This window comes from Alligator sinensis, unplaced genomic scaffold, assembly GCF_000455745.1.
Source record: "Alligator sinensis unplaced genomic scaffold, ASM45574v1 scaffold853_1, whole genome shotgun sequence".
NCBI lineage: Eukaryota > Metazoa > Chordata > Crocodylia > Alligatoridae > Alligator > Alligator sinensis.
Window position 1 is genome coordinate 1,513,453 of NW_005842005.1, and position 8,247 is coordinate 1,521,699.

At 44.7% G+C, this 8,247-nt stretch overlaps 1 protein-coding gene across 2 annotated transcripts in view; it reads left to right on the top strand.

Annotated features, from left to right (window-relative positions):
- The window catches only part of LOC102386416 (leucine-rich repeat and IQ domain-containing protein 3-like), a 70,989-nt gene that overhangs the window by 814 nt on the left and 61,928 nt on the right, over positions 1–8,247 (top strand). The gene's annotated exons all lie outside the window — the stretch shown is intronic.

An 8,247-nucleotide genomic window follows, 5' to 3' on the forward strand; every position in this document is an offset into this window, starting at 1 on the left:
GCAACAGGGCAGCTGAAGAAGCCCTTGGGAATGAGGGAGAAGAAGCTTCTCCGAGCATGGAGAGGCAGCGCATGGTCTGGCTCTGCTCCGTGTGTGTGCGGCTCAGCTCGCTCGGTTACTTTCACCCCAAGTCCAGTAAGCGGGTGAAGGATTTGTCCTGTATGTGCTCAGTCCTCTTACCGCTTAAGCAGGTGCCTCTGGTTCGTTGAAGGAAAAGCACAATGGAAACCCTACAAATGCAATATCCCAAGTTTAGTTAGAGAAACTATGCTTGCAGCATTTGGATATTTAGATTAATTATGTTTAAATGTTTTAGCACAAGCCACATAGATTCTAATGAGCCATAAAGTCAATTGATGTTGATGTCTTCAGGGCTTCCTGGATGGAAATGCCACTCCCAGGCATTTGGTTTTAAAGTTTGGGTGCAGGCAAAATCAAAGCAAATGCACGCCCCACCCTCCCCTCCCTCCCAAACCCCATCCATCCCTGGTTTGGAGCCAAAGGTACCTGCCTTCTCAGGTCAGGGACGTTTACCCTCCCCATGTTTACCCTCCCCCCCTTCTCTCTTTTTTTCTCTCTCTCTCATTTCACGGGTGCAGGACTGAGCTGTAAAGGGCCGTGAGATGTTGTAATCATTGGCTGGAAGATGATTTAAAAGTTCTTGTCACTGCTGATGTAAGAAATGTTTTTGAAGCAGAGCTGTAACTATGTTGCTAGTGAACGAGTAACTTGTAACTTTTTTGTCTGCTGCAGAAATCTTGCCTTGCATAGCGTGCTCCATTTAGGTGCGTGGTGAGTGCTGCTCTTACCTGGAGCATGTTCTTATCCAAAGTCTGTGTTGAGCACTGCTACTTAACTACTAGAACAACCTTTTCTATGCTTTTTGCACCTCATTAAGGCTCCTTACCTTGTTTCTCAGAGCACCTCATGCCTTTAATAGCACCCTCCAAATTTCATAGATTTCATAGTTTTCATAGACATTAGGGCTGGAAAGGACCTTGGAAGATCATCGAGTCCAGCCCCCTGCCCCAGGGGCAGGAAGTCAGCAGGGATCATAGGATCCCAGCAAGATAAGCATCCAATTTTCTCTTGAAAGCGTTCAGTGTAGGTCTTGAACCACCTCCAGTGGCAGGCTATTTCAGACTTTGGGGCCTGGGACAGTAAAGAAATTCTTCCTTATGTCCAGCCTGAAATGGTCTTGCAGTAGTTTATAACCGTTCGACCTTGTTGTTCCTGGGGGTGCTCTGGTGAACAAATGTTCCCCTAGATCCTGGTGGACACCCCTTATAAACTTATAGGTGTCCATCGGATCACCCTTGAGCCTGTGCTTTCCCAGGCTGAAGAGTCCCATAGCTCTCAGCCTGTCATTGTAAGGTCTGTTTTCCTGACCTCTGATCAGGCGTGTGGCTCTTCTCTGCACTCTCTCAAGCTTCTCCACATCCTTTTTGAATTGTGGAGCCCAAAACTGGACGCAGTACTTCAGCTGCGGCCTCACCAAGGCTGAGTACAACAGGAGAATGGTGTCCTGGGATTTGCTTGAGAAGCGTCTATGGATACAAGCCAGCATTTTGCTCACTTTACTAGCCGCAGCATCACATTGAAGGCTCATGTTCAATCCTGACCCCCAAATCCCTTTCATCCGTAGTGCTAGCCAGTGTACCATTGCCGAGCCTACAAGGATGCTGCAGGTTTTTCCTCCCAAGGTGGCGAACCTTGCATTTTTTGGTGTTAAACATCATCAGGTTCTCATCCGCCCATTTGCTGAGCCTGTTGAGGTCAGCCTGGATCACCCTCCTGTCCTCAGGTGTGGATGCTTTACCCCAAGGTTTGGTATCATCAGCGAACTTGGCCAGTTCACTTCTGACTCCAGTGTCCACATTGTTAATGAAGATGTTGAACAATACAGGTCCAAGGACAGAGCCTTGAGGGACCTCACGGGTCACAGGGCACCATGACGATTGACTTCCATTAACCTCCGCCCTCTGGGTCTGACCATGGAGACAATTCCTCAGCCAGCAGATCATGGTGGACCCGAGGCCACAGTTGGCCAGTTTTGCCAAGAGGTGATCATAGGATACCAGGTCGAAGGCTTTTTTAAAGTCAACATATACGACATCGATCTCCTCTCCCTTGTCCAGGTGATAGGTCACCTGGTCATAAAAGAAAATAAGATTGGTCAAGCAAGACCTACCCTCAACAAACCCGTGCTGGCTATCCCTCAGGATGTTGCCATCAGCCAGTCCATTAAGAATGGCCTCTTTGATAATCTTTTCTAAGGCCTTCCCCGGGATAGAGGTCAGGCTGATGGGCCTGTAGTTTGCGGGATCCACTTTCCTCCCTTTCTTGAAGATAGGCACCAGTCTTTGGGCACTTTACCAGAGCGCCAGGAGTTCTTGAAGATCCATGCCAGGAACTAGTCAGTTCAGGATGGCTTTAGAAGCCTTGAAATTAATTGATGGCACCTAGTCAGTTTTAAACGTTTTGTAATTAAAGGGAGTTGAGTTATTCAATGTGACCAGCCACTGGGCACTCCACAGCCATCCCCCCTGCACCCGTTATGGTCAGGGGACGCTGCAGAGTTCCTCTCTACTTAAGTGATGCATTGAATCCATATGCAGATAACTGATGTTTGTTTTAATGCAAACATAAGGCAACAAATTGGGACCTATGGTGTGTTATGCACAACAATATACACGTAAGCAAAGCAGTATATCAACAGATTCAAGGTCTTGTTCCCCCCAAAAAGGGCTTAGGCTTAACTAGTAGGCCTCTGGGGGTCCAGACACCTTAAACTGTAGAGTTAGATTCCCTAGACAGCACTAGTGATAAGTTACGTGCCTTGGATGGGTGAACCTACATGCTGATTAGAGAAGACTAAAGCAAATTTTGATATTCAGACCTGGGTGCCCAAGATCTTTAGAACCACAGATAGTCTATACCAGAGGTGTCAAGCTCATCTGGCCTCACAGGTTGGGTGAGTGGCATGGGACTGGTCCACAGTCTGGATCAGCCCATGGACCTCCTGTTTGTATGCCTGATCCTGCCTGGGCCTGTGGGCAGTGCAACCTAACGCCAGTCCTAGTGAGTACCATGGGCGGTGCAGTCTGGAACCCAGCCTCAGGGAGTGCCATGAGGGGTCAATCTAGCACAGGACATGGGTCAACAGGGCCAGATTATGCAGCTCCATGTCCTGGATCTGGCCCATGAGCCATATGTTTGACAACCCTGGTCTACACAACTGGTTCCAATTAGTGTGGTGCTGGGGTGGGGGGAGAAGGGAAGGGAAAAGAGGAAGGGCTGCCCTTCTGGAGAATACATTGTTGCATTCATACAATGCTGCAGGCTGACTAATTAGCTCTGCTTGGAGCTGATTAGTGTAACTGCTTTCATTGGGTGCTGTATCCTAGCAAATCTCTCTCTTGGGAGACGGTAAAAATGAGTGGAATGGGCATGGCACAATTCGTTATGCCAAAATCATGTATGAGAAAGTCTTAGCCACAGTGCAGTGATTCTTAGTCCAGGTGCTGTGACAACCTTGGATGCCACCAGATCCTTTGCAGGGTGCTGTGGGGTGTGAGAAGATAAGCTAAGCAGGTAAGCATAGGCTCAGGCCTGTTCCTGCCTGCCAGTCCCCCAACCCCACTACCTGGCCTCTCTAGCACTGGGTAAGCACTGTAATACATAAAATAGTTTCTGAGATTGGGTGCCACTCAATTCAAAATAGTTATGGAAAGATGCCTCGAGTCTAATGAAGGTCCTACAAGTTAAAAAAAAAAAAAAAAAAAAGGCTGATAGTCACTGATGTTTGGCTAGGGTGCCTAGCTGTTTTGTTGTAGGTTCACTTGTTTATTTTTATTTAATGACTGATTAGACTCTTGTGTCCAAAAAGGGAACTGTCTGGCAAGTACAGGTGCCTCCAAAAGTTAGGTGACCTCTGAGCAGGGATTTTTCGATTTAGATGTCTGAATTTTGCTCAAATCCTGTCCGTGGTTGTTGTTGTTTTTAAATCTGACCTAAGGAATAACTGCTTAGCCCAGGGTTGGCAACTTTTGCTGGCATTGGTTGTCATTTGTGATCTGCCCACCAACCAAGGGCCCTCTCCCAGAGTGTTAGTCTCTGTCCCCCAGAGCAGCCAGTTTTCTGTGCTTACCCCGGTAGTCTCTGTCACCCAGAGCAGCCAGTTTTCTGTGCTTACCCCCAACACCTCAGCACTACGGATAAGCAAAGATGTGGCTGAGCAGCAGGTTTAGGAGTAGAGGTGAGTGCTTCAGAGTGGATGGCTGGCACAGCGCAACTCTGTACCACTCATTGTCTGTGCCATTTCGGATCTCTTTGCTGAGTAGATCTGGCCCCTGGACCAGAGTTTGTCGACCTCTGTCTTCACCAGATTATAGGAGAGTGCACATGAGTCTTCATATAGTTGCCTTTCTGGAGCAGAGCTCCAACTGTTTTCCCTTTTTTTATTTATACTAGTTGAAGTCCAAGAAACAATTCAAGTAGATTATTCAGTCTCCTTTGTGGCACAGACTGAGGGGAAACTTGGAATTTATGATACAGCATGAAGTCAGTTTTTAGTATCATTTAGTATAACTCATTTATTGAAAAAGAGAGGGTTGTTTCTTTTTACTAAGTTTTAGTATCTGGCAATAAATGATAGAGTATTTTATTAAAACCGAATAAACTCTAAAAGAAACCCACTCTCAAGAAAAATGAAAGTATTCCTAAGCATAAACATTCTTCAATAAAGTGTAGTGACTGCTTATAGTAAACTTCTGAATAAGTCTGTTAAACAGTTTGCTTATAAATTCAGGATTTTATTTTCCACCCTATATTTTGTTTATTCAGTGCAAATAAGCTATATCAATTATAAAGGAGAATAAAATTCTTTCTTCATATTCATAAAGCACTTCTAATAGAAGATGTATTCACAGAGAAATTCTGTTATGTATAAACTCCAGTTTACAAAGTTTAGGGCACATTTGCCTTTTATACTCTGTGAACTTACTTGCAAGCTTTAGATTTCTCACTAGTCCAGGAGAAATGGTCACCTGTAAACTGAAGTCTCAGAAATGACTGGGCAAACTGAATCATGCTGAGCTTCAGTCTGCCATGGCTATACCCAAGCCAATTTGGGCTTTGGCCTTCATAGCCTTGGCCCCTGTTCTCTGGCTGGGCACCTTTCAACCTGGGTCCACCACACTGGACTGTGGCTTCTGTGCTCCCTCTCTCTCTTCTGATCCAGCCAAGTTAGCCCCTCTGAATCCCATGTCCCAGCCCCCAGCAGGGCTTCCTGATGTGCCTCTCTGGCACACTGACCGCTGTTCTTTCCTAATGGTCACATACTACAACATAAAAGTGGACTGGTGCCTTAACGAAATCCTCTCTGCACTGGTTACATCAACCTGATGAAAAGGAACAGGTAGGTATGCTGTCACTTTAGCACTGGCATCCCTGTGCAGGCAGCCAAGCAGACAGAAGATGGGCTGTCTCTTTACACAAGCAAAGTCCTCTTCACTTTGAGCATGGGGTTGGACTAGATGACGTCCCGAGGTTCCTTCCCACCCTAACTTTCTCTGATTCTTCCTCCTCCGGGTAAATGAACACTCCCAACCTGGACTTTTGCTACCCTGCTCCTGAGGAGTCTGACTCCAGCCTGGGTCTCTCAGGTGGTCACTCTCCCTCTGGAGAGCCAGGTTCTCTAGAGATTTCCTGGATGGCTGCTTCATGCTCAGAGCTTGACTCCCTGACAGTCTCTCCTTCCATGCATAACATTATGTAGCCTGTCTATGACCACACTTCAGGCTGGTGAGTCACCAGCTCCCAGGTGTTTGTTCTTTTTGAGTTAATGAGCCACTTTGCCTTCCCAGTGGCTGCCTACATTTGCAGTCTGTAGTTCTTATTTTGGTTGCTTGTTTGTCTACACAATGGCCGTTCAGATGTGTTTTCCCCTTTTCTGTAAGAGGAACTTCTGGCTTCCTGTTATACTTATCAATCATTTTACATTTTAAGTGAACAATGCAAGTTCCTTAACTGATAGCCAGAAAACATATGTATGTCCCTTTATGTCCAGATAGGTTTGTTCCTTTCAAGAGCTTCCTTCTGAAATGGATAATGAATTGAATTTTGAGATCCTGTTTAATATTTTATAATGGATTCTTATTCATTCAAACCTTTTGTATATTAGGAAGACTTCAATCACACACGCTCCACTCCTTGATGAATAAAAGTTGGGAGTTTATAGGTTTCTGCTATAACTTGCATGCATTATAGCCTAAAGAGGCATAGTTTTCACACTTTAAAAATGTTATGATAATTCACAAGTAAATGAGGACAGTTCTGATGGTACAAATTAATGACAGGTTTATTGGTAGTAATACTGATTTATTTTTAACCCATAATTTTTTATGCTATAATTGGAGCTCTAATGCTTGCAATAAAGTGCTGCTGTACTTTAACAAAGTTTTCATTTTTAGCTTTATTGCATTAATTGAGCTTGATATGACACACATCTATGTACAGTCCTAGAGTTAGGGCAATCAGATTGTACAGTTATTATTGAATCCAAGTATTTATTGGAATTATCTTTTTAAAAGTTATTTAATTTCAGTAGGAGGCTCATTCCCCCCTTTATCAATTAAACTTTAAAACCACATCATCTTATACATGATTCCAGCAAATGTCAGTGGTTTGGGGATTGGATTAGTACTAGAAGATGACTTTTTAGTTGATGTAGAATGTGATATTGAAAATGTACTCATAGGAGAGGCATTTATGCTGCTCCTGGGGCTATCTGTTGTAAAACAGAAGTGCTTGCCAATTGTGCTCATAAAATATCCCAGAACATTTTGATGAGAGCAAGGCTATTTGCACTGGTCTCCTAATCTGATTGTAATTTGGGAAATTGCATTCTATGTGCAGTTACAAAGGAACACGGTTCACTTTTTCCTAAGTAATTTATGTCTAGTGGTATATATTGTTCACAGTTGCCTCATTTCACTCAATGCACTTTAGCACTCAATAAACTTTAGTAGCTAATTTATTCATGCCACGTAGGGTACGTACAATAGTTACTTTTAGATCAACCTAATTAGGGGTGGGTTGTTCTAAATGCTTAACTGTACAGGCATTCCAGAAGGTTAAATCAAGCACATAATGGTGGGCCTGATCTAAGTTAGTTCACCTGTGGAGGTGAACCAACTTATATCAGGAAAGGGTTAGCCTGATCTATTGAATACCTGTACATGTTCAAAGCTCAGGCCTGGGGCTGGGAAAGCCCAATTGCTTGCTTCATCCTTAGAGCTGCACTCTGTCTTGGATGGCCAGAGCCGACTCGAGGTGATTTAGAAATTGCTCGTTCGTCAGGGCAGGCTGGTGAAGAGAGAGTCAGACAAGGTTTAATGGTTGCAAAAACGTTTACTTACGCCGCTTGTAGTTGCGACGCAGATGGTCCGGTCATCTGAACAACTATGTGAGTTGTTCCAGCTGGCGAGGCCCAAGCCAGTTAATCCGTCCGCAAATCAAGCCGGCGGGAAAAGGGTACGTCTGGGATTGCGCTCGGTGACAGGAAGAAGGATTGATAGGTGATCAGTCTATCAATCAGCTAGCCGCAAGTCAGATCTCTTTAGAGGCAGTCTGCAGTGTGCTCTAAGTTCTTCGACTTGGGCGGAAGTCGTGCGAATTTTTAAACGGCTAGCTAGCCAATTACTAGCCGCCACGTGTGAATAATTTAGCACTGGCCAATAGCGGGACACAAATTTGCATTCGAATAGCGGGAACTCTTTGCACCGTGCATTTCTGTGCTGCAAAGAAGAAATGCACCCTGCAGATTGGCGGGAACTCTCTTGCACCAAGGTTCGTCTGCTGCAACAGAAACCCTCGCTGTGCAAGAGGCTCTCATGTGGCAAGAAAATTCCATCGTGCCGATGCACCAAAATCACTGGGTTGTGACATGCCCCCTTGCCGACGGCACAACTGGAATTTTAGACACATGAGCACATCTTAAGGTATCTTTGCTTCGGGATTCACTGACCTAGCAACGCTTTAACAACCTATATATATATATATATATATAAACAAACAATTTGATAGACCGGTCTTTCTAACAAACTACAAAATACAATAACTTTGAACATATAACAACAACTGTTGATCATCGTCTGATTGGAGAACATCTGCTTGGGACTCCCCTCATCTAGTAGTCGGTCTGTCCTCTCCTATTAACAGACAATGTCAATAAAACACTTAATA